General features: G+C 52.7%; 1 protein-coding gene across 3 annotated transcripts in view; it reads right to left on the bottom strand.

Moving 5' to 3' along the window:
* Nucleotides 1-22,978, bottom strand: part of GPR68 (G protein-coupled receptor 68) — a 35,646-nt gene extending 12,668 nt beyond the window's left edge. The window contains exon 1 of one of the 3 annotated variants that reach the window (XM_055418380.2): nucleotides 22,601-22,978. The gene's annotated coding sequence lies outside the window, so the exon portion shown is untranslated. Of the gene's footprint in view, nucleotides 1-1,980; nucleotides 2,243-12,216; nucleotides 12,362-22,600 lie in introns of those variants that run through there. The other 2 variants (XM_055418378.2, XM_055418379.2) reach the window with 2 other exon arrangements.
* Between the last annotated feature and the right edge of the window lie 3,465 nt (nucleotides 22,979-26,443).

Here is a 26,443-nt window from a genome sequence, read left to right as displayed (position 1 = left end):
CAGAGACCTCACCCTTGAACCACAAATAAAAAACCCTTCATCAGATCCTCTGGGGCTGCGACACATAGGTTTTCAAGGTGAGAGCCCCCAGTGTCCCTCTTTGTCTGGCTAAGTAATACACTTATCTGTTTATGTGTGTGTGGTAGTCACTCAGTCGAGTCCAACTCTTTGCGACCCCATGGACTGTAGCCCGCCAGGCTCCTCTAACCATGGGATTTTCCAGGCAAGAATACTGGAGTGGATTGCCTCAGGGATGGAACCCAGGTCTTTGCATTGCAGGCAGATGATTTACTGTCTGAGCCACCAGGGAAGCCCTTTATCCCTTTCTGCTTCACCCAAAAGTCTGTCTCCAAGATTCAATTCAGCACCAGTGGATACAGAAGTTGAGCTTTCAGCAATAATTCCGTGATATAAGCCAGGGTGTCCCTGGTGGCTCAGTGGTAAAGAATCCACTTGCAATGCAGGACATGCAGGTTCAATCCCTCGGTCGGGAAAATCCCCTGGAGGAGGAAATGGCAACCCACTCCAGGATTCTTGCCTGGAAAATGCCATGGACAGAGGAGCCTGGTGGGCTATAGTCGCGGGGTTGCAAGGAGTTGAATTCAAGTTAGCTACTAAACAACAACAACAACAAACAATGCAAGCCAGGTTTTGAGCTCAGACTGGTCCACGCTTTCCTTTACACCACACTTTGTGATCATCACAGTTGTTACAGAGCAACCACCCCCCACTTCCAGGCTTTGCTGGGCTCCAGTTCACCCAGATGCCACCAGGAGGCCAACAGGCTTGGGCCTGGGCCAGCTCCACCCCCACCACCACCGCCCCTGGCATGTCAACCATTTTCTCACCACTCAAGGAGAAGAACTTACTGTGTGACCAAGGCTTGGATCCCCAAGGTGGAGGGGGTTGGGACAAAGAATCAAAACACAGAGCTGCTGTGTCTGCCTCACGTTACCATTCAGCTAAGAAACTGAGGGGCTTCCCTGGTGGGTCAGTGGTTAAAAACAAAAAAACCCCATCCACCAATGCAGGTTCGATTCCTGGGTTGGGAAGTGTCCCTGGAGAAGGAAACGGCACCCCACTCCAGTATTCTTGCCTGGGAAATCCCACGGACGGAGGAGCCTGGCGGGCTACAGCCCCTGGAGTCGCAAAAGAATCAAACACCACTTAGTGACTAAACAACAAGAAGCTGAGACACTGCATGTGAAGCAACCCAACCCCTGAGAGCAAACCTTTGGACAAATGCCCATCAGCACAGAGGCCTCCGAGGACTTGAACATCCAAGAGCAGTTAAATCCCCAAAGGCAGGAAGGGCCTCTGCCTCGAGCTGGGGGCCCCATGCACGTTCGAGGCCAGAAGTGCCAGTGCTGCTGAGCTGGTGCATAACAGTGGTCTAATCTGTCACCCGTCTCTTCCAAGCAGTGGCTGGATGGCACACACACAGTTGCTCACGGGCTGGGCAGCTCTGCTCAGGGAGCCACCAGCAAGCTGGGGGATTTCCTGTGTGCCCAGCTTCCCTTCCCTTTGGCTGGTCAAATTTCCACACGCTTTAAACACTTCCTAAAAGTGCCCTTTTCAGAGGCCGTTGATGTCTCCTTCTGGCGCAGGAGTAGAATCAGACTGCATTTTCCCCTTAGTCCCCAGCTTTTCCCTAAATAGTCTCACTCTAGCAAAAGCAAGGAGACAACCTCACTTCTAAAGCCTTCACCACTGTTTCAACATTCAGTTCCATCGGGAGCTCACAAGGGCACTGCGAGTCGGTGGGGCTGGCGCTGTGAACCTGTTTCACAGAACCTGAAGTCCAGAGAGGCTAACCTAGTTGCTCACGTTCATACAGTAAGTTGGGTGGACCTGAGTCCAGAACCCAAGCCACTAGGCACCAACCTGCTGCCTTTGAGCTCTTTCCATCCTAAATCACAGCAAGGAATGCACCTGACACAGAGACACACCAGAGACACATGGACCCCGAGCAGTACTTACCTTATCACCTGTGAGGCACTCGGATTATTTCTACTCTATTATGTTTTTCTAAGGGTCGTGAGCGGATAAACCGATTTCCTGACCTGCTCTTGTGTCAGGATCCCACCCCTGTCTGCCCAGGCTCCAGACCCCAGGAAGGGGGAGGTCGCTGCTGCCAGGTGGGGACGAGCGGACAGCGAGGAGGGGCCCAGCCTCGGGAGATCTGGGACCTCTCAGACTCTGCGGGCCCGCCTGAGCTCAGCCCAAACCTCCACCAGCCGGCTTCCTCCGGCGCTTGCAGAAGAAGGACCCCGCAGCCAGGACCCAAGATCCCCCTCCCGCGATTTCCCGAGGGCCACGCCCCCGACAGGCCACGCCCCCTAGCTCCGTCTAGAAAATCCCAGCGGGAGGCCCTGCCCATTCCCGAGCTGAGGCAGGATCATGTGAACTCAGAGCTAATGTCAGGCTGGGCGGCTGTGAGGAAAGCTCGCCCACCACAGGATGAAGGCGGCGGGACAGCTCCCTCCAGGCGCCCTGAGCCCGCCTTCCATACACCCCAGACATAGTGGGCGACCTTGCCGAGAATGCTAAAGCCTCCATTAGGGGCAGGGACCCCAAGGACTTGGGGGGATTCAGGAGGAGCCGGGTGTGCTAATTCTACCCACCCAACCACCTCTGGGCACCTGCAAGACACCAAGGGGATTCAGGATGTTGAACCCCTGAGCCAGAGGTCTTGACTTGAGCCAGAACAGGCTCAGAAAACTAGAAAGTACCACAGACCCGCCTGCCAACGCAGAAGACCGGGGTTCAGTCCCTGGGTTGGGAAGATCCCTTGGAGGAGGAAATGGCAACCCACTCCAGTATTCTTGCCCGGAAAATCCCATGGACAGAGGAGCCTGGTGGGCTACAGGGCCATGGGGTCGCAAAGAGTCGGACACGACTGAACGATGAAACCACCACCAGAGACACGAGAGCGACCGGACAGCAGACACGGGCAGGGGGAAGCTGACTGTCTCCACTCCCACCCACAGGCTGTCACCCTTCAGCAGCCAGCATCTGGGTCAGTGGGTCACAACCACAGGAGCAAAAAACTGGGCAGCTTGTAAAAAATAACACCACTGCCCGGTCCCCACCCCAGACGAATTAAATCATATTTTCTGGAGATGAGGCAGCAGCCTCAGTGTTTTTAAAAGCTCTCTGGGTGGTTCCAGAGGACACTTAGGAGGAGAAGCACTGAGATGGGAGTGAGGGGGGTGGGGGGTGGGTAACTTGTTCTGCAGATCAACAGAAGGAGGGCATTGGAGGAAGCCTCTGGGTTGTGAGTAAGGTGGGTGTCAATGGTTTATTTGGCTGCGCTAGGCTTCCCTGGTGGCTCAGATGGTAAAGAATCTACTTGCGGTGTAGTAAACCAGGGTTCGATCCCTGGGTCGGGAAGATCCCTGGAGAACGGAATGGCTGCTCACTCCAGTATTCTTGCCTGTAGAATTCCACAGACAGAGGAGCCTGGCAGGCTACAGTCTATGGGGTCGCAAAGAGTCGGACACGACTGAGCAACTAGCACTTCACTTCAGATCTTAGTTGCAGCATTCAAGATCTTCAATCTTCATGGTGGCATGTGGGATATTTAGTTGCAGCATGCAGAATCCAGTTCCCTGACTAGGGATTGAACCTGGGCCCTGACTCACTGGAAAAGACCCTGATGCTTGGAAAGATTGAGGGCAGGAGGAAAAGGGGACGATGGAGGATGAGATGGTTGGATGGCATCACCGACTCAATGGACATGAGTGTGAGCAGCCTTCGGGAGATTAGTGAAAGACAGGGAAGCATGCAGGTGTGCTACAGTCCATGGGATCGCAAAGAGTTGGACATGACTTAGCAACTGAACAACAACCCTGCATTGTGGGCCCAGAGTCTTATCTACTGGACCACCAGGGAAGTCTCGAACATCCACGTTTTTAAACAGTGCGGCCCTGAGCAGGGAGCAAGCATGGGGCTCTGGCTTCATGGGGTCTTCTAGCTCTCAGGACCATTTCCTAAACTCCCTCAGCCTAGCAGAGCTGACAGGATCCATGGAGGTGAACTAGCCCAGCCTCTTCCCTTTACAGATGGGGAAACTCAGGCCCAAAGGGGCAAAGTCTCTAGATACGTTTTACTAAGTGATAGAGCCATGATTCTCCAAATGGTCTGTCTTGCTATTTCAGTTTAACCTCCTCTCTCCATGGTGTCTCCTTGGAAGCTGATTGCAAGAACACTGCTGGAGCCAGAAAACCAATGTCCACCATGGGCAGGGGACGTCAGGGGGCACTGAGGATGTGCATTCTCTATTTTGTTGGGTGATTTGTGATTTCATCTCCTCCAGGGAGTGAACTGCTACAATCCTACTGGGAGGCTGTGCCCTTCTGTGGGGCCTGGGCCTCCAAGCCAAATGCTCCTCCTCTGTCCAGTACAGCAGAAGCCTTGTCACAGAGCAGCAGTGTGTGTGGACACTGCTGGAGTGGAGAAGTCTGTGGGTTCTTCCTGATGCCATATGAAAGGATAGGTGAGGAAAGGGTGCAGGATTGACCTAAGGGTGAAAGTCTGGCTACCCCCAGGGCACACCCAGCAAACAGAGCACCCCTGACTCTCTTTACAGGGTGGCCCAGCCTAACAGGATGCACACACACAGGGTGTCTATACCATCAGCATCCATACCTGCAGGACCACTGATGGCAGTGGGTACCCCACTTTTGCCAGGGACCCCCCACCTCCCTTCCTATTGGGCCTTTGGAACTACAGATGGAGAGATGAGGCTGACTTCAGATCAGTAAGCCCAGATCCTCTGTGAAAGGCCCACTCAGGAAGAGAAAAAAGAACCTGTGTGTATTCTACTTTGGTGCTGATTTTTTTTTTAATATAAAACAGGAAGGAAGGACTAGAAACCACGATGACATCAAGCACCAAGCAGTGGCCTGATGCATCCTACAGACTCCATCGTAACCTCAGTCCCCCCACAACTTCTCCAAGTAAACCTACAACCAAGTGAAAGCAGTCAGTTTGTGATTAAAATGCAACCTCAGGAGAAGCCCACCTCTCTCCATTCAGACTTCTCTTCTTAAGCCCAAAGAGGGTAGAATGTCAGAGCTGCCACTGATGAGAGGTGGGCATCTGGTGAGGGGTGAGAATGCCTGAGTCCTCTGGAATTTTAGGGCAGCCTCTGTGGCTCTTTCCTGCCTAGAAAGACATTAAGGGCCAAAATTGGGCTAGGCTTGCCACCTGAAATCATTTGCTCATTCTGCTCTTCCAGCCCCATGAGAGCAGTCATGAAGCACTGTAGACCCACTGGGATGACAGCCCCGGAAACCTGGATGAGCCCTGTGCTGTGCTGTGCTTAGTCGCTCAGTCGTGTTCAACTCTTTGTGACCCCATGGATTGTAGCCCACCAGGCTCCTCTGTCCACGGGGATTCTCCAGGCAAGAATACTGGAGTGGGTTGCCATTCCCTTCTCCACAGGGGATCTTCCCAAGCCAGGTGTCAAGCCCAGGTTTCCTGCATTGCAGATGGATTCTTTACCATCTGAGTCACCAGGGAAACCCAGGATAAGCCCTGGGCATCCCTATTGTGTCCTCAGCATAAACACCTGTTTCACGAACCTAGAGGCTTGGAAGGGCTGGTGGACTTTTCTGGGCTGCTCTCAAGGTCACCAAGAGGGCAACAGAGCCCCAGACCACAAGGCCTTTGGGTATCTACTGCCGCCCCCCCAGAGGTCCAGACAGCCTGGGAGCTACCAGAGGGAGGGTTCTGGAGTGGGCCCTGAGCTGGTGACAGAATGCAAGTCCCTCCAGCACATGACAGGCACACGGAGCGGTTAAGAACCGAAACCCTGGGCCAGACTGTGGAGGTTAAGCCCCCGTGCTGCTACTGTCTGACTACGTGACTTTGAGAAACTCCATTCCTGGATGACCAGTTGGCACTTGTGAGACTCAAAGAGGTCCAGCAAATGCCTGGCACTGAGTAGGTCCTCGATCAGTGGTAGTGAGGATGCAGTGATGATGAGAACGGTGGTGGTGATGGTGATGGCCCCACTCCCTCGAGCTGGAAGGTCCTGCCCCTCCATCTGAGTCTCCCTAGAGAGGGTGAAGGATGCGCAGGCCAGCTTGGTAGGATGCTTGTCGCAGTGTCTACTGTATTCCCCACAGGTACTCTACTAATATGGGGCTAGCTGGGGTAAAGGTCTTGGAGGCTCCCCAAGGGCTCCGAAAAATAGAAGAAATGTCTATCATGAGATGTCTGCTGTTTGACTGCAGGGACGACTTGTGCACTGAAAACTGGTCTTGGCCTTCCCAGCCTCACGCTGAAGCACACACCTACATCAGAGGAGCTGATGAAAGGCACCGCACTGCTGCAAGTTCCACGTGGCCTGGTGTGAATTAGGATGGCTTCAGGGACCAAGAGAAGGACCGCAGAGAACCTCCCGTAGTGCCTGGCTCTGCTGCCCTCCCTCGTGGAGTCAGAAAAGAGGCGGGAGCAACTCAGGATCAGGGAGTACAGGAAGTGCCATTCTGGGAGCACGTGCTGAGTGCCTTCCAAATGTCTCCTGTTTTAAGCTTCACCTCAACTCTCTTCGATAGGCAAGGCAACCGAGACTCAGAGGGGGCCAGCATCTCGCCCAGGGTCGCACAGCAGGCAAAATGCAGAGGGGTTTGACTCCAAAGATAGGGCTCTAGACTAGCTTCCTGTTGCTGCTGAAACAAATTATCACAAACTCAGCTTAAGACAACACACATTTCTTACAGTCTAGCAGTCAAAAGTGGGCCTTAAAAAAAACAAAGAGGGCTTCCCTGTTGGCTCAGTGGTGAAGAATCTGCCTGCAGGAGACATCAGTTCGATCCCTAGTCTGGGAGGATCCCACATACCTTGGAGTCACTAAGCCCATGAGCCACAGCGACTGAACTCTAGAGCCGAGGAGCCACAACTACTGAAGCCCGAGCACTCTAGAGCCCGTGCTCTGCAGCAAGAGAAGCTACTGCAATGAGAAGCCCTCACACCACAACTAGAGAGTGGCCCGCACAGCAACTGAAGACCCAGCACAGCCAAAAAGACATAAATAAAATTATTCAAAAAATAAAAAAAGTTGGGACTTCCCTGGTGGTCCAGTGGTTAAGACTCTGTGCTTGGAAAATGCAGGGGAACTAAGGTCCCACACATTGTGAGGTGTGGTCAAAAAAAAAAAAAAGTGGGTCTTGCTGGGCTAAAATCCAAGTGTCAGCAGGCCTGCATTTCTTCTGGAGGGTATGGGGGAAAACCCACTTCCTTGCCTTTTCCAGCTTCTAAAGGCTTCTGGCATCCCTTGGCTTGTGCCCCCTTCTGCTTTCAAAGCCAGCAGTAGCAGACTGAGTCCATCTCACATTGCACCACACTGATCTCTGCTCCCATCTTCACATCTCCTTCTCTGCCCCCCCAGCCCCCTCTTCCTATTAAGGACCCTGTGATCACACTGAGTCCACCTAGATAATCCAGGACAATCTCCCTATTTGAAGGTCAACTGATTAGCAACCTTAATTCCACCTGCTGCCTTAATGTCCTTTTACCATGTAAGGTAACATATTCACAGACTTCAGGGACCAGGAACTGGACATCATTTGGGGGCCATTATTCTGTCTACCACAACCCCCATATTGTACCTAAGGCCTTGTGAACAGCACTTTTCAAATGTCACTAAGTCTCATCCGACTCTTTGTGACCCCATGAACTGTAGCTCACCAGGCTCCTCTGTCAATGGGATTTCCCAGCCAAGAATACTGGAGTGGGTTGCCATTTCCTACTCTAGGGGATCTTCCCCACCTGCATTGGCAAGCAGGTTCTTTACCACTGAGCCACCAGGGAAGCCCCCCCACCCCCGCCAAAGAAGCTGTACTTTGAGCAATTCCCTTGGGTTTTTCTGACACACACCAATTTGAAAACAACTGTTTCAAGGGTGACTCAAATGCCACTTCCTCCACACAGCCCTCCCTGACACCCATGGGATGAGCAAACCTCCCTCCCCATCCCACCCCATGGCATTAACCAGAGCCTTCCTTGGGTTCTTTTCATCCCTCCCTGGCCAGCTTGCCCTTCGGAGTGGAGACGCCTGGGTGTTTGATCACTCTGGCTGCCAGAGAGCTAGGACCAGAGCTCCTCATACAGACAGAAGGTGGCCTGTGAGATCTGAATGATAAATGGACATGGGACAAGGGCACTGGCGGGGGTGGTTACATGCTTTGAGCTTACCACAATGTACAAGGCACTGTGCTTCCATAAGCAGTCTTGATAATGCTGCACAGCAACCCTACCAGAAAATTATTATTATCCCACTGAAGAGACCAAGGATCACCTAGCTGGCAATGGGCAGCGCTGGGATTTAAGTCAAGGTCTGAATTAATTATATTTTAATACTTCCCCAGGCAGTGCATGGGAATTTGTATGACTATGTCTTATGCCTATCTCTCCCTCCAGACAGCAAGCTCCATAAGAAGGGAGGAGCCAGGTCTATTTTGTTTTCTGTGGGAGAGAAGGTGGTTTGGTCCAAAATAAAGAAAAGAAAGTGAAGTCGCCCAGTTGTGTCCGACTCTTTGCGACCCCATGGTCTGTAGCCTACCAGGCTCCTCTGTCCATGGATTTTCCAGGCAAGAGTACTAGAGTAGGTAGCCATTTCCTTCCCCAGGGGATCTTCCCAACCCAGGGATTGAACCCTGGTCTCTGCATTGTAGGCAGATGCTTTACTGTCTAAGTCACCAGTGAAATCCGACAGGCACAACAAAAACGTGTTGAACATTTGAATGAATAACTGAATCTAAACTCCGTTTCTTTCTGCAGTCCGCCTGGAAGGTTAGCGTGGCTGAAATTGAAGTTAGGAGCTAACAAACTGGGGGAGGCAGTCAGGATATGGGATGGGGCAACAGGAAGGTTAGCTTTGACTCCCAGGGCATGTGCGTGGGTCGATGTGTGAAATGCATTACAACACAAACCCGAAAGACAGACTCTGGTCTCTCTCTGGAGAATCTGTGGTTTGTCTGAGAAGGTCTGAGCTGTCTGGGCCATCCTTCCTGTGCTGAGGCCAGAGCACAAACCACAGGCCACAAGGTTGCCATGACAACCCTCCCTGCACCTGCCTCTCCCACCAGCTTCCTGCCTCTAGCCCCAGAGTGCTCCAACCCATCAATTAATAACCTAATAATGTCTGACAACAATCATTCCAAACACCCGGGCAGCAACCCTCTTGAGAAACAGACTTCTCCAGGGGGCAAGAGCTACAAAGATGCCCATTACAGTCAGCCTGGGGCACCTGCTAAAATCTAGTTTTCTGAATTCAAATGACTCTCTCTCTCTCTGGCTTCTTCCTCTTGTTTTAAGGGTATGGGGTTGGCAGCGCTGATGACTGATGGCAGAGGCTCTAGGGAAACAGACTCTAGAGAAGCTGCCATGCAGCATGCCTGCTCCCTCAGCCCAGAATCAGACCCAGAGAAACTGATCCTGACCAAATGGGCTCTGGGATAAGGCCCTAGTCATGGATGGTTGTATCCCTGCTGGTCTTCTCCTAGGAGAAGCCAATGTCTTCTGCAAAGATTAATTAATTTGTCACCATGGCACTCAGAAAAACAAAACAAAGGAAAGACTTTCAAGTTGTGGCAGACTCAAGATGGTTGGAAATTATGTGATATTCTTCTCATGGAGAGATATGTCAGTCCCCTCCCCTTGAATCTAGGTGGGCTCTGTGACTAGTAACCAATAAAATGATCCAGAAGTCACACTGTATCAGCTTCTGAGTCCAAGTCTAAAGAGACTGGGGGCTCCCTCTTCTTTTCTCTTGGGATAGTAGTTCTTGAAACCTAGGTGCCATGCTGTGAGAAAGCCCAAGTAGCCTCAGGGAGGCCCACTGAGAGGAACCTAGACCCTGGGCGACAGCCCCAGCTGACAGCCAGGATCAACTGGCTTACCACACAAGTGTGTGATTTTTGGAAGAAGACCCTCTATCCCCAGCTGGGCCATCTCAGCTGATGCTGCAAGGAGTAGAGATAAGCTGTACCCACCAAGCTGTGACCAAATTGCAGATTCGTAAGCAAAACAGGTGAGTTATTTTAAGCCACTATTTTTTGAAGTGGTTTTTGATGTAACAAAAGACAAATAGAACACGTCTTTTTTTTTTTCCCCTGCAAAATCATGAAAGGGCTTTTTACAGTGTGTGAGGTAGGTGTAATAATCTCCATTTTTCCCATGAGATACTAAGGCTCAGTAGGTCCTATAGTCAAAGCTATGGTTTTTCAAGTAGTCATGTACGGATGTGAGAGCTGGACCATAAAGAAGGCTGAGGAAGAACTGATGCTTTTGAACTGTGGTGCTGGAGAAGACTCTAGAGTGTCCCTTGGACAACAAGGAGATCAAACCAGTCAATCCTAAAGGAAAGCAACCCTGAATAGTCACTGGAAGGACTGACGCTGAAGCTGAAGCTCCAATAGTTTGGCCACCTGATGCAAAGAGCTGACTCAGGGAAAGATTGAGGGAAAAGACCATGATGCTGGGAAAGACAGAAGGCAGGAGGAGAAGGGGAAGACAGAGGACGAGATGATTGGATGGCATCACCAACTCGATGGACATGAGTTTGAGTGAGCTGTGGGAGATGGTGAAGGACAGGGAAGCCTGGCGTGCTGCAGTACATGGGGTTGCAAAGAGTCGGACACGACTGAGAGACTGAACAACAACACTAAGGCTCCGAAAGCTAAGGTATCTTGTTTGAGACCAGCCCGATAGGAAGGATGAAACTGTTTTTCACTCTTTGTTTGCTATTAGATGAGTCTCCTTTCTCTGCAATGTGTGCTGTGCCCAGAAGGGTGCAATATAATAGTAATAACAAGAATACTCAAAGCTGGGGCTTCCTGTGGTCCAGTGGTTAAGAATCTACCTTTAATCAATGCAGGGGATATGGGTTTGACTCTTGGTCAGGGAATGAAGATCCCACATGCTGCAACTACTGAGCCCATGCACGCTAGAGTCCACACACCACAACCAGAGAGAAACCTGCATGCCCCAAGAAAGATCTCAAGTACCAAAACTAAGACCTGATGCAGCCAAATAAATAAATACATATTTAAAAAGAAGAAGAATACTCAGAGCTAACATTTAGGGAGGACTGCAAAGCTTTCAAGGCAGGATCCTTACCTGCATGATCTCATGCTCTATTATCATATGCATATCACAGATGGTGCTGCTGAGGCTTAAAAGGAGGGTATGTGACTTGTCCAAGGTAAGAGCTCTAAGTGGAAGAGTCCAGGTTTGAACTCACATTGTCTGGTTCTGAAACCAGGTTCTTGTGGGCAGATATTCTCATCTGTACAGTCTAAAGCATCCACACTGTTCCAGCCCTGCTTCCTCTGTTAGGCTCAGGAATTCTCTTCCCTCCTTCCTTCTTCTGGAAACTCATGTGCCTTGGTGGGCGTGGGGGGTGAAGCCAAACCCTAACCATATCATCTCAGCTTTGCAGAATTTCAAACCATTCCCATATCTTTTTTTGTCCTCACAACCCTTCTGTGAAGTGGCAGCTAGTAGTCATCTCCAGTTTACAGAGGCCCAGCCACAGCAAGTGACTTTCCCAAAGCCACGCAGCGTCTGGCTCCAAGTCAGTGCTCTCTCCTCGGTCCACCGCTAAACCCCAATGAGCCTTCCCGCGCCATGCGCGGTTCTCCAGCTCCAGCACTAACTGGGCCCACTTCATTGCAGGCCCGGGGCCAGGCCAACCAGCCATCCTACCTGGCATTTATTCGGCCAATCGCGGGCAGGTCTTCCCTTCCCTCGGTGGCAGGGGGGCTTATCCTGGCCCCTGTAATCCCGCCCTATGCTTGATAGAGCTGCCCATCGCGGGAGAGGAACCGCACGCACATTTGGGGCAAGGAAAGGAAAGCCTTTGTGGATCACCTGTGCCTTCCAGCTCTAGGAGGAGAAGGGCTGTCTGTCTGACTTTTTTGTGGGGGGGGGGACGGGGAGGCGGCCGGGGAGGGCAGTAATTACCAGGGGGTGGCGGCAACCGCAGGCGGAGACATCCTGCCCGCCGCCGTCCCGCACCGGCCCGGCCCCCGCTCTTGGCCTCCCCGTGCGCACGCGGGGCCCGGTTGCCCCCCACCCTCTCCGCGCTCGCGGGCGGCGCGGAGCTGGATGCCGGAACCCGGGGGCGGCCGCTGCCCGCGCGCGCGCCGGCGACCCCAGCGCGGTGGCGAGGAGGGGACGGGCTCCGGGGACGGGGGCACGTACCTGCGCCGCGAGAGGCCGGGGCGCGGTCACCCGCGTCCCTCTGACAGCCGGCGCGCGGCCAGCGGGGTGGACACTGCGTCGGGGGCTGCTGATGGGGGTGGTCGCGGGAAGCCGGCGGCAGACTCTCCTCCTCCTCGAATTTGGAGCCGGAGCGTGCCCCGATCTCCCCTCCCCCGGCCCCTCCTCCCGCCCCCGTCGGGCACACCCAGCCTCGCCCCAGCTCCCTGCCTTTCTCTGCGACCACAGGCTTGGCGCCGCCGGGGAAGAGCCGCGGTCGGTCGCGCAGACCAGGCTCAGCTCTCCCCCGCCCTCACTACTATCCTGCCCCCGGGGACAGACTCCCGAGCCGCCAGCGGGGTCTCACCCACCCTGGGCCCGGCTGTAAAAGCTCGAGGGTCCTTGTCCAGCCACATCAGGAAGCCCTAGGTAAGGAGAGTCCCTTTCTGTGTTCACCTCTGTTCCCAGCGCCAGCACATCAGTAGCCATCCAGTAGATTCCGTGTCCCCTGGCTGTCAAAGCCTCTCTCCACAGCGCAGGGACCTCAGAAATGAGGCCCAGATAGAGGGGGCTGGGGGAGGGGAGGGGGGGTCTGCCCTTAGCTTTGCTGTCTGGTGGATCCCTAGGCTGGTGCCTTAGACCGCCTGAGTGTGCCTGCAGCAGGGGTGGCCAGGGACAGCTCAGAGGACCTCCTACTGGTTTTGTTGAGAATGCAAGGAGGTTTCAGGGCCCTTTGCCCCACAAGCTCACAGACAAAACCAGTAACAATAGTCATAACTCTGGGCTTTTGAGTATTAATACTTACTGGGTGCCAAGCACTGCTGTAAGTACTTAAATGCATGAACTTGTTTGATTCTCACTGCTCTGTGAGATAGGTATTCTTATTTACTCTTATTATTCCCATTTTACACATGGGGGAATGAGGCACAGAGAGGTCATGTAACTGCCAAAGGTCAGTCATTTCTAGTCGCTCAGTCGTGTCTGACTCTTTGCGACCCCATGGACTGCAGCATGCCAGGCTTCCCTGTCCATCACCGACTCCCAGAGCTTGCTCAAACCCATGTCCATTGTGTCGGTGATACCATCCAACCATCTTACCCTCTGTCGTCCCTTTCTCCTCCTGCTTTCAATCTTGCCCAGCATCAGGGTCTTTTCAAATGAGTCAGCTCTTCACCTCAGGTGGCCAAAGTATTGCAGCTTCAGCATCAGTCCTTCCAATGAATATTCAGGACTGATTTCCTTTAGGATGGACTGGTTGGGTCTCCTCAAGAGTCTTCTCCAACACCACAGTACAAAAGCATCAATTCTTCGGTGCTCAGCTTTCTTTATGGTCCAACTCTCACATCCATACATGACTACTAGAAAAACCACAGCTTTGACTAGACTGACCTTGGTCGACAAAATAATGTCTCTGATTTTTTAAGTAGAGGCAATGAAATCCAAGCCCAGGCAGGTGAGTCCAGAGCCCTCATCACCACCTGCATCCTATCCCAAGCCACCCTTTGCTGTACCCTTAGCATCTTCTGCCCTTTCACATCTGTGCAACTTACCTCCTGTGTCCCTGTCCACTCAGAAGACCTCCTGCCCTGCCTCTTGCCGCAGTTTTAAGACGGGAAATTCACCTCCCCTATCAGGTCTGCTTGGCTGTCCCAGGCAATTTGTGCTGAGTCCCTCTCCCTGCTCACTTGGCTCCCTTCCCAGCATTCCTTGCACTGCCCATTGGGGTCACTGGCCCACAGCCATCTCTCTGCAAGACCCTCATTCCCTGCCCCATACCTGGCTGAGAGCAGGGCATCCTGTTCCTGTTTGTGAACCGAATGTCTGGGACTGGTTGCTGCAGGAGTCCACAGAAGCTCGTGTGGTCGGTGGTCAGATGGATGGTTGGGGGTTAGGGATGGCAGGCAGTTGGAATGCAGGCAGAGGAGGGATAGAGGCAGACTGATGGCTCACCTTCTGCTAACTATTCTGGGGGCCTCAAAGTTCCACACTTCGTGACTGAGCTGCTAGGTGAGTCCCTGGAAGGAAATGAACTGTGGGCAGGAGGGCAGACGATACCCTGGCAGGGGAGCAGGGAGGGCAGGGAGAGGCAAGGCATTTTGCTTATCCTGTTGGGCACGTGCCCAGCAATCTCCCAGCAGGCTCTTCTGCTGGTCCTCATTTTGAAATTCCTCCTTCTTGTGAAATCTTCACAAATGGAGTCTTCTGGATTAACTAATCATGCCACAAAAATGCACAGATAAACTTTTTTAAAGATTGCCATACTGAAAGTGGTTGTTAAGAGTTTGGCTTGGAGAGCCAGAGTGCCTGAATTCCAGAGTGTGAATTCTGTCTCTGCACCTGTTAGTAGGGTGACCTTGGACAGATCCCTGGACTCCTTTGTGCTGGGTTCCTGGTGTGTGAAATGGGGACACAGCTTCAAAAGGAGGTTGAGGTGACTGCATGAGTTAAATCAAGCCCTTAGCTCAGTACCCGGCACATACTAGGGTTCAGTAGATGTTAGGTGTTATTGTTGTTCACTCCAAATACCCTCTTATATATAGCTGTTATTATGGTCCATTCCAAATACCCTCTTGGTTCTTACCCTTTGAATACTGTGGTTTTATTCTCTGCCTTTTGAAGATCAGGAAACTGAGTTTCAGTGAATTGCCTAAGGCCACTCAGTTCTGGGTGTCTGAGTCTGGCTGTGAAGCTGCTTCCTGCAGCAATTACTTTATGCCTCATCCTATCCCTCCTGGATAGAAGCAGGGTTTAGAGCCTGTCATCAGTTGCTAGGTCCAGATTCTGACTCTCAGGGGGTACAGTGCTTGCGACGTAGAAAGTTTATTGCAAAATGAATCCTGTGAGGGCTGCCATATTGCCCATTGCAGGGGTGGGAACACACTGTAATCTGTCAGGTGGGGGCCTCTGGAGTGGGGCCATATGGCAGTACTCGGTGATCCTGTCTCCCTGCTTCTGTTTTTCTAGCCTACAATCTCTGTTCACAGATGTCCAGATATATCTGGAACCTTTCAAGGTCTTCAAAGAAAACAAACTCCATTTCAACTCACACTTCATTTTTTAGTGTGACAGAACAGCATGGTGCCTATGTTGTTGTTTAGTCGCTCAGTTGTGTCTGACTCTTTGCAACCTCATGGACTATAGCCTGCCAGGCTCCTCTGTCCGTAGGGTTTTCCCAGGCAAGAGTAATGGAATGGGTTGCCATTGCCTTCTTCTGGGGATCTTCCCGACCCAGGGATCAAACCCGCCTCTTCTGCATTGGCAGGCAGGTTCTTTACCGCTGAGCCACCAGGGGAAGCCTTCATGGTACCTATACTACTTACTTCAAGATCCAGCATAGGCCTGTGGAATAGGGGGATGGGCGCCTCTGGCTCTCCCTGAGAAAATGCTAAGTTTGGAGAAGCAAAGAGATTCATCGCACCGCTTGCAGTCAGTGGCTTTTGGCTAGACTTTACTGTGTTTCTTGGTGTCAAGATGTCCAGACCTTGGCAGGGTCAGCAGAATTTGTAAACAAAATCTGGCATTGGCCATATATAAACAACAAAGAGCTCATTTAGTTAAAATGAGGCATGCGTTGTTTTCCAGAACCTTTTGGGACCTAGAGAATGGTAAATTATGGCCCATGCTCTCGGAATGCTGATTTGAGATGCTGTGCTAATAACTGTCTTTCTTGCCCACAGAAATCTTCTCCCACATTGGGCTGGGCTCCAGAGACGTGGTCAGAATTTCTCATAGCCGGCGCAAGTAACGATTATGTCCATGTCTTCTTTTCCAGTCTCTCGTAGGTTTTTGGTCTTGGCACTGGCGTTTTCCGGTGTCAAGCCCAAGGAGGCACGTGGCAGGGGCTCAGAAATGGCAGCTGATGGAAAGCATGGAAGAGCTGGTTGCCTCAGGCTGGAACTGGATGGAGGACTTTTGATTGGCCCGTGAAGATCCATTCGTCACCCTTCTCCATCCTACTCTACTGATTATATCACAGGGTTCCCTCACTCTCTGGTTTCTCTCTTGGGTTGGGCAAGCGGAAGCACTCACTGGGGTCAGAGGGTCGCCGGAGACTGGGATCAGGGGAGTCGGGGGTCACTTCAGACTGGCTGCCCCCCTTTACTGCAGTCATCAGCTCCTGTTGGAGTCTCTCTCCTGCGCTGTTCACCCCCTTCCTCCTCCAGGTCTGGGGACAGTAACAGTAACAGCGCCCCAGAGATGCTAGTCTTGGGGTGCTGCACCATCCTGCGTTGGTTCCCTAAATCCTCCCCAACCTCTTGAAAACTGTCCCTGTGTCACCCTCTCCCCAGTCACCCCGCCGGAGTGGCCTCTGCTTCCTGCCAAGACCCTGGCTGGTGCAGATGTGGGTGTTTCTAGATGTGTCCTCATGGCGAGCTCATGCTAATGGAAGGATGTAGGCCTATTTTCGGAATGTGTACAGACTATTTACTTAAGAAAAAATACCATTTTCCAGTTCATTCTTCCAATTAGCACAGCTGGCCGGCCTCAGAGGAAATCTCTCTTTATCCCCCAAATGACGGGATTCAGTCCCTAACTTCCTCACTTGGCTCCTACACTGGCTCATCTCCACCCCAGGCCTCCTCTTGAAGATTCCACTGCCCTGTGCTTCCTGTCGCTGAGAGCTTTAGCTCCTCCTTAAGGTGGGCAACTTTCCTTTCGAGAAATACTCATCACTGCTGAATCCAGCAACTCCCAGGACGGTTTTAGGCAACAAGGGCCTGGTTTTTCTGAAAATGATCTTTTCTGGCATCAACCACATGCCAGCAGGCTCTTACCTGAGCTGATTAATCAGTCGACTGGCCTGATTAACGCCACAATGTTGCTTCTGCTCCCACTCAGATCATCTGTGGGCGCTCAGACAGAGTGTGACTAACCTGGACACCCTAAGGCAGGAAACTCTGAGCTCAAGTCCAATTGAAGCATGAGCACACACATCTGGAGAGCTGGGGAACCTGCGTTACCTTCCCAGCTAGGCTGTGGACTCCTGAAGGAGGCCTTCAGGCTGGGCTTGCTCAGGCTGAGTCGGGAGCATCTGAATGTCTGGGTTCAAATCCTAAATCTGTTGTGCTCTGGCTGTGAGAGCTCTGGCAAGTTACTCAGCCTCCCAGAGGTTCAGTTTCTTCCTTAAAATGGGGTTAATAATGAAGGTTGGTGTAAGAATGAAATATAATGGTGCTCTCAAGAAACCTGGTTGACCTAGAAACTGGGAGCCCAGCCTCGTAGGTGCAGAGGGAGCAGGTTACACTGAGAAGGCAGAAAAGAGGACTTGGTTGACTGAAGCGGGGTGAGGCAGGGCAGGCTGGGCTTGACCGGCTTCTTGCTCGTGGAGAATGGGTAAAATCCTGGCTCTTCACACTGGCTGTGTGACCTCGGAAACTTACATGACCTCTCTGTGCCTCAGTTTCCTCATCTGTGAAATGGGGATAATAACAGTACCACACAGAGTTTTGTTGTATTAAATGAGTTAATAAAAAAAATCCTTTACAACCATGCCTACCTTTAGTGGGTGCTCAATAAATGTTAGGACACCCTCTTATCCAGTGCCTGTAGAAGGCTTAAGTGAGCCCCTCTGGTTCAGGTTCCACAAACACTTCCAGACTTACCTGTCTGAAGCCCCTAAAAGGAACCCTTGGGAGTGTACTTCAACTTCTCTGGATAAGCTTAGGTGCCTCTGATGGGGGGTGAGTGTTAGGTTGGGGAGAAAGGGCTGAAATGAGAGAGAACTGGCAAAGAATTTATAGTCTATGTGGTATCTTACCCAGAAAATCTTGGTGAAAATTCTCCCTCAGTGGTGGGCTTCAGACCTTACCTGGGCTGCTCCCAGGCTGTCAACTCGTATCCTGGGTTGATCATGGTGCCAGAGAAGGTAGCCTCAAAATTAGGAGATGCTCCCTGGAGCCAAACAGCCTGGGTTCAAACCCTAGCTCAGCCTCTTGCAAAGTTATTTAACCTCTTAGGGCGTCATGCATGAAGTGAGGTGGATAAGAATGGCACCTTCCTCAAAGAATATTGGGTAATGTGCTCTGAACAGTTCCTGGCCAAGCTTAAATGCTCAGCAAATGTCAGCTATTGTTAATATACCACCACCCGCTGTGTCCTCTGCCTACCAGGGGACAGCTGTTGTAGTAGCCAGAATAAGGGCCTCTTTTGAGGATGCCCATGTCCTAATCCTCAGAACCTATAAATATGTTGCCTTACAGGGGAAGGGAGCTGTGCAGATGTGATAAAGTTAAGGATCTGGAGACGGGGAGGTTATTCTGGGCTATCTGGGTGAGCCCAGTGCAATCACAAGGGTGAGAGATGGAAGCAGAAGAGGGAGAATGTCAGAGTGGTGTGGGGTGGGACAGGCTGGACCAGCCGTGGTTGGCTTTGAGGATGGGAACTGGCCAAGAGCCGGGAAATGCAGGCCACTTTTGTTGCTGCTGCTGCGTCACTTCAGTCGTGTCCAACTCTGTGTGACCCCATAGACAGAAGCCCACCAGGGTCCCCCGTCCCTGGGATTCTCCAGGCAAGAACACTGGAGTGGGTTGCCATTTCCTTCTCCAATGTGTGAAAGTGAAAAGTGAAAGTGAAGTCGCTCAGTCGTGTCCGACCCTTAGCGACCCCAGGGACTGCAGCCTACCAGGCTCCTCCATCCATGGGATTTTCTAGGCAAGAGTACTGGAGTGGCTTGCCATTGCCTTCTCCGAGGCCACTTCTAGAAGCTGAAAAAGGCAATGGAATGGATTTTCTCCTATAGCCTCCACAATGGAACTCAGCCATGAATCCCATTGCTGACTTGTGGAATTGTTAAGATAATCAGCTCGTGCTGTTGGAAGTCACTGAGCTTGTGGTTAGTTTGTTACAGCAGCAATGGGGGACTCTTACAGCTGCTGAGACAGCTGCATCCTTGAAGGAGGCACCATGCGGAGTCACTCTGTGGTAGTTACTGAGCATCTGTGGCATCGCCCCCATCTTCTCGCCTTCTGGGCATGTGGGGAACACACTGGACTCTGGAACTGAACTTCCCCTGGGCACAGAAACCGCCAGGGATGGAGTATTAAGAGGCAGGATTGCTCAGGGTGGTGGAACAAAGCCTCCTGGGGACGCAGAGCCCTCAGCAGGGCCTTGAAGGATGGAGCATGCTGAGTTTGACAGGAGGAAGAGAAAGAAAAGGCGAGGCTGGAAGCAGCCCAGTGGGATCAAAGTCAAGGAGGCCAACCTACTTATTGATTCATCTGTTCATTCACCACCTGTGCTCCGGGCCCTGTGGGGGGTACCTGGATAGTGGAGTGAGTCAGACAGACCTGGTGGAAGCCAGTATGCATTATGATAAAACATGACAAGCCTTATAGCAGGAGAAGACTGGCTTGTGAAGGGGGCACATCAGGATGGGTTTCCTGAAGAAAGAGAGCGAGCCTTCATCACAGGGTGAACTGAAGCTTTATAGCTTTAGGCTCTGTGTGATCCTCTGCACTCTGCAGGTGCTGACTGATAGGAATTTAGCCATGTAAAGATTGTTATTCCCAGTCCAATTCTGTCCTAATCCATTTTATTACACGAAGGAGAAAGTCTCAGGTGGGTGCCATTGTTTCAAGCACCACTTTAATTCTTGCTAAGCTTCCCATGTGGCTCAGTGGTAAAGACTCTGCCTGCCAATACAGGAGATGCGGGTTTGATCTCTGGTTGGGAAGATCCCCTGGAGAAGGAAATGGCAACCCATTCCAGCATTGCCTGGGAAATCCTATGGATAGAGGAACCTGGAGGGCGACAATCCATTGAGCCCCAAAGAGTCAGACACGAGTGAGTGACTAAACAGCACCAACAATCTCCCTTTGTAACCTAGAGAGTCAGCCTCAGGTGTATTCTGCAGGTAACAGGTGCTAATTCAAGTTTAATACCACTGCTTTTTATTTGTTTAATTACCTTCCTTTTGTGGCCATGGGCACTGATTTTCCATTTCTGGGAGTAGAACACAACTTCTATTAAATTTTTCTTAAATGTAAAGTATAATTTCCCTGGTGGTCTAGTGGCTAAGACTCTGCACTCCCAATGCAGGGGGATAATAGTATAATAGAACCATGAGTCCAGGGTTCTTTGTCTTGCCCTGGAGTTGACCACTGGGGTCCAGGTGAGGACAAAGAGGCACTAACTGTCCCTCAGCGATGGATCTGACCCTTCTTCAGGACCTCCCCATCCTAATCCCCACCCCTAGCACACGCACAGTCATTACTCGGGAGGGTGGAGTAGGAACTGGGATCAGAGGTGAGCAGTGATTGGCTGTGAGATTCTCCAGAAGTCTCCTAGAGCTGGGCGTGGGGGGTGGGGTGGGGCTGCCACAGGGAGAGGAGCCAAGGGGACATGGTCTGCTCTGGCAGGGGACACGCTAATCTGCTCAGGGTGCCTTTTGGGACAGGAAGAGAAGAAATCTGGAGAGAGACAAGAGGCGGCCCAGTGGACAGTGAGGGGCCTAACACCCTCCAGTCGTCATGCAGGGTTGTGTGGCTGAGTGGATGAGGAGGGAAGGAGCTGACATCTCCCAGGAGGACTGTCTGACAAGGAGGTGGGAGCCAGGAGCCACGGAGGAGACGGTGCTGCAGCCAAGGCTCCCACATCAGGGATCTGGCCAGCAGGGAGGCCCCAGTGCACCCCTGAAGAACTCTTGTCTTGTGCCCCTGAGGGGGCAGCAGGGCTAGCGCAGGCTGGCCAGTGAGAAGAGATGACCAAGGGCAAGGGGACCTCGGGTGGCAGGCTGCATCATGGGACACGGACTCCTGTCCCCAAGGCACTGAGGGAGCCAGGCCCTGGAGGAGTGGAGAAGGGTGGGAGGCTGTCCTCACTTTAGAATGTGGGTTCTTAGACCCTCGTCGTCCTCCGCTGGGGATCAGCTGGGGACCCTAGGCGTTATTCTGAGGTATCAGGGTTTGGACCCAAGGTAACAAAAAAAGTGATGGACTCTGCCCAAGAAACTGTAGAGGAGCACAGGGGAGATATGAAAACAGAAATGGCAAGTTTCAAGTTTCTATTACTCTGAATAGAGGTTCTGCAGTAACCCAGTCTCCAGAGTAAACTATTCAAAGGACAACACCATAAGGGACTTCCCTGGTGGTCCAGTGGCTAAGACACCACACTCCCAGTGCAGGGGGCCCGGGGTTAGGTTCCTGGTCAGGGAACTAGATCCCACAAGGCGCCACTGAGAGTTTGCATGCTGCAACTAAAGATCCTACATGGCGAAAAAAAAATCAAAGGGAAAACATCACGCATATAATAACATGGAACTTGAATGGCTCAATTTTCGAAACTCTGATTCAGAAGGGAAAACTGGGACTGACACAGCAACTATAGTTCTTTGATAACAGCTATGATTGGAGGGTGATGGGCAGGAGGAGCCACACAGTGGGAGCCCAATGTACAAAAAGCATCTGATCAAGAGGAAGCAGTCAGGGTAGCCTTCCTGGAAGAGGTGTATTCTAAACTGAAGCCTGCAAGGGGACTAGGAGGTATCTTAGGAATTATCCCAATGACTGGAGTGTGTGGTGCTGTGGATACAGAAGGGGCCCTTTGAGTATTGATGGTGGGGATATGGGGGTTTCTAATTAGTCCAGGGGTGTATTGCTGGGGACAGGTGTCCCTTAGTTAGCTTAATCATCTGGGGCAAGAAGGAAAAGTAAGGTGTACCTCCCACCAGTCACTTCTTGAATTTGAGTGTCTCCCCGCTACAGTGTGAGTGGTCTGGGCAGGAACCAGCTCCCTTCACCTGAGGCTACCACCTAGCTGACAGCCAATGTGCTGAAGGACTAGAAGGGATGGAAAGATCATTTGAGACAGTTACAGATGACGCCTCTGAAGCCAGGCACCAGCAGGCGTCACTAGATAGTAGTTGGCCCCTACTCACCTCCCTCTCAGGAAAGCGCCCAGCCTGGGACCGGGTCCTTGGACTCCCCTCCCAGGGCTCAAACCGACCCCCTTCCTGGGCCCCTCTCTCTTAGCTACAGTGACCCAGGGTCGGGCCATGCCCCAGGAGAGCTGGACAGTTGGACAGTGTTAGACTTCGAGATCAGCCTCCAGGGTCCCTGGGCAGGGCGACCCCCTCTAGCCCGCAGCACCCCAAACGCTACCCTCACGGCACGCCCTCTGGTCGGTAGGACCCTGGACCCCCAAAGCACTATCAATTCGGACCCTGGAAGGATAAGGACCTCCCTCCTGGCCTTTCTCCTCTCTCCACGGCCCCGGCTGCCCCCCACCCCCGCCCGCAGGCCTTGGTCTGAGGCTGGATTTTGCGTGTTCCTTTCCAGGTGGGCGGCGGGGAGTGGGGGGGTGCGGGGACCGGCCTCGCTGAAGGTCGGTGGTCCCTCGGCCGGGCGGCAGCCGCTGTCCCAGCCCCACCCGAGCCACCGCGCGCACTCACCTCTCTCGGGTCCGGGTGCCGGAGGCCAGGCCGCGGGTCCGTCCCGCCCGGCGGGGCCCGACGCCGGCGGGAGGGAGGGAAGGGCTGCGCGCGGCGGCGGCGGCGGGGCCCGTGCCGGCGGGGGCGTGGTGCGGGCGGCCGTGCGCCCGGGCTCGGCTCCGGCTCCGGCTCCCGCTCGCCCGCGCGCCGCGCCGCCTCCCGGAGGCGGAGGAGGGGGCGGCGGCCGGGGCAGGGGCGGCTTCCAGGGCGCCTCAGGGCCACTGCGCTCCCGCGGGGAACGCGGAGGGGCCCGGGGCTGCTTCCCCGCCTGCTCACTGGGGTCTCTTGCGGGGAGGGGCAGTGGGCAGCAGGTGCCCCGCTTGCTTCTGCCAGAGCTCAGGCTGCGGGTGTGGTGTGACTTGGGGAACTTGACCTCGGTGGGCTGGGCCCCAAAGCCCGAGCTTGGGAAGGGGAGGGCATTTCTGAGCCCTTTCCCGACCCCCACGTCTTCCCAGGCCCCTCCCAGGCCTGCCAGGACCCTTTCCGCACTCCCCACCCCCGGGTTCCTGCCCGACTTCCTGTTGCCCACTCTGCCCCACTTAACAGATGGAGAGGTCCCCCATGCTGTCAGCCTCCCCAGGCCCACTCCTCCTGCCCTAGCTCCATGGAGAAGGCAAGAAGAGAGAATGGAAGAAACGGGAAGCCGATGGCAGCCTCCAGCCTTGACACGAGTGGCCTCTGTGTGCCCTTGTGCAGAGGAACACTGCGCACACCTGCGTCTGCCAGGACGGTCAGCTCTGCACACCAGCTGCTCTGCTCTTTGATGTTCCTCCTTCTTGGCCCCTTCTTCTCAGTTGTTCTGTCTCGCGTTTCTCAGCCCATCCCTTAAAGGCGGCGGTGCGCCCAGTGGCGCGCTGAGCCAGCCTGTACTGACTTGTGAGAGCAGGTTAGTGAATTTCCCAGAATTTTCCAAGCCAGTTGTTAAACACGGCCATCGTTAAAAATGAGTTTATGTAAATCTGCAAGTAATTTATGTTAAAAACCATAGTAATAAACACTAAAAATGTGCCTCTTCTTAATTATTTTACTCTGTTACCTGTGCTTTTCAGGTTATTTGCATGTTTCCATCTGCATAGAGGCAATATATTACAGGGTACACTGCACGTCTCCTTCCACCTCTTTGGTTAGTAACACCATGGCTGCAGCTTGAAATCGGCCATTACCAGAGAATTTCCGCCACAGAAACTGGCAAGTGTTACCAATCAGGGCTTGATTTATGTCTTCTGCAGTGTCTAGACTCTCTAGACTTGATTGAGAAAGTGATAGGGAAAAAGTGAAGAGTGCAGATTAAATTTAGAGGTGTATCTTGGGTGAATATAGTATGTAGACTATATATATATATATTTAATGTGCTGTGTCTGTAAGCCATCACAATGTGAGCAGCACAAAAAAATTTGAGGAAATTTGGCCAGCATTCAGCAACTACTACCTGACTGAGCACTTGCTCATGCCATCAATGAGTGAAGTTCTGACGTATATCTTTGGCTTGTTTCACTTTCATCTTACTTGCTAACATAAAACATCCACTGACATTCACATTGGAACTACACTCATTCATCTCTTGCAGGCATAGGCTGGCTATAAATACATAGGCTTGGCAAAAATCAGTGAGAGCACTCTAAGAGAATCCATCGACTGTATGGATTTTATAATAAAAGTATGCATTCTATATATAGTTTATTTGTAAATTATGTCATAGGCCTTTATATCTGTAAATATGTGCGTGTGTATCTACATTCCCTCACCCTGGCTGGTGGATACATATTTTGGCTGGATGTTTAATGCTGGCTGGTGCTTCCCAAGGTTTGCACTATGCTCTCTCATTTTCTCACTTTAATGTATTCCACAGGGTAGCCCCTTGTCCCACGTGCATGCGTGCTGAGTCACTTCAGTCATGTCCGATTCTTTGTGACCCTATGGACTGTAGCTCCTCTGTCCATGGGATTCTCCAGGCAAGAGTACTGGAGTGGGTTGCCATGCCCTCCTCCAGGGGATCTTCCCGACCCAGGGATCGAACCTGTGTCTCTTGCAATCTCCTGCATTGGCACTATCTCTTGTGTCTCCTGCATTTATCACTAGCGCCACCTGGGAGGGCCACAGATGATCCAAGTCTCCCTCCAGGCAGCAGTGGGCATGAAAATCCAGTGGCCACTTGGATATTTCCCGGACACTGGGTCACATGTTTCCCAGGCCAGTGCAGAGAGGGTGGGGCCTAGCAGCATGATCTGGGGTGCCCCCCTCTGCAACAGGGCCCAGGGTACCGTCCAGAGGCCCATCCCCTGGGGCTGGCTGTGTATGAGTGAGGTGTGGAGCCGACTGATGGAGTGATGGATAGGGTGTGGGGAGGAGAGGGGAGCGTCAAAGGCTGTCTGGAGGGACAAGATGGGGGGAGGACAGGGGACTGTGTGTTGAGCATTTTGAGTTGGCAGTGTCTTGGGACTTCCCAGCTGAGAACAGATCTGGAGGTTTCCGGTGAGAGGTTGGGGCTGGAGATAAGTCTGGAGCCTCTGCGAACAGATTGGAATGAAAGTCGTGGATGTGTATGAACTTGTCTGGGGCCACAGGAGGGAGTGAGAAGAGGGCTGGGTGCGCCTTGAGGTGAGCCCAAGGGCCAACCAAACCACAAACGGCTGGGTGGGGCAGGTGTGGAGGTCACCTGGGGTGAATGTCCCGAGGTGCTATGAGGGCTGAGCTGCCTGAGGCTGGCAGACTAGTTGGCAGGCTCCCTCCCACACCCAGGGTCAGGGGTGTGTGTGACCTAGGATGAGAATAGCTGGCTAAGACGAGGACAACCGGGGTCCACATGCATCTCAGGTCCAGGATGCGATCCATGACACACGGGATGCGATCCATGAAACGCGGGATATGAAGAGGGGCCAGGCCCATATCACAGAGGGCTGTGCTCATGTGACAGCTTGGTGTTGCTGGAGGAGCCGGGGAAAGGTGTTGAGGAAGCCTGGTGTCCAGGCAGGGGCTCTGAGGGGCAGTCAGCACTTGGAGTGGGGCAGGGGGCCCGCTCTGAAGAGGTTCAAGGGGGAAGAGGCCTGGAAGGCGGAGCCTAGGACTTGGCACACAGGAAGCTTCCGATGAACCTCTGTGGAAGGAATAAGGGAATGAATGAGGGGCTGGCAAGTCAGCGCCAAAGAGCCGTCACCACAGTGGGGAGGACTGGGAGACAGAGTGAGGATTCCAAGGGGTCACTGGCCAGGTGTCAAACCTGCAAAGGCCACACGGCATGAAGCCCGCAAGGTGGCCGCTGTTCATATGCTAGAGGTAGCTCCACTGAGTGGTCAGATGCAACGATCACAGAGGCTGGGGAAAGAATGGGCAGAGAGACAAGAGGAGACCCTTTGTCTAGTTTTGCTTTTTGGCCACACCAAGAGGGATGTGGGTTCTTAGTTCCCCGAACAGGTATTGAACCTGCGCCCCTGTGCATTGGACGCTTACAGTCTTAACCACTGGAGTGCTGGGCAAGTCCTGAGAGGAGATCCTCTTAAAGAAGTCTGGTGAAAAAGGAAAGGAGATACCGAGGCAGCAGATGGACAGAAATCTACTGGAAGAAAGATTTTGATGTATGGATATTTATACGCCTGCCTTCCTTCCTTCTGACTTCCGCCAACCCTCTCCCCTGCCCCCACCCCCTCACATCCATCCATCTGATTTAAGCATCTGATCTGAGGCCTCCAAAGGTCTAAATTGCAGGTCTAGTACTTTCTCGTTAGGTAGCTTTGGGAACATCCAAAGGACCATTTTAAGCTGAGCTTCTGTCAGACATAAATCCCATATTGAAATAGGATTCAATTT

The sequence above is a fragment of the Moschus berezovskii genome, chromosome 21, assembly GCF_049115385.1.
Source record: "Moschus berezovskii isolate FMDL1 chromosome 21, NW_MosBer_1.0, whole genome shotgun sequence".
Taxonomy (NCBI): Eukaryota; Metazoa; Chordata; class Mammalia; order Artiodactyla; family Moschidae; genus Moschus; species Moschus berezovskii.
Note: the sequence above shows the minus strand (reverse complement) of the source record. Positions and strands in the feature narration are given on the sequence as shown.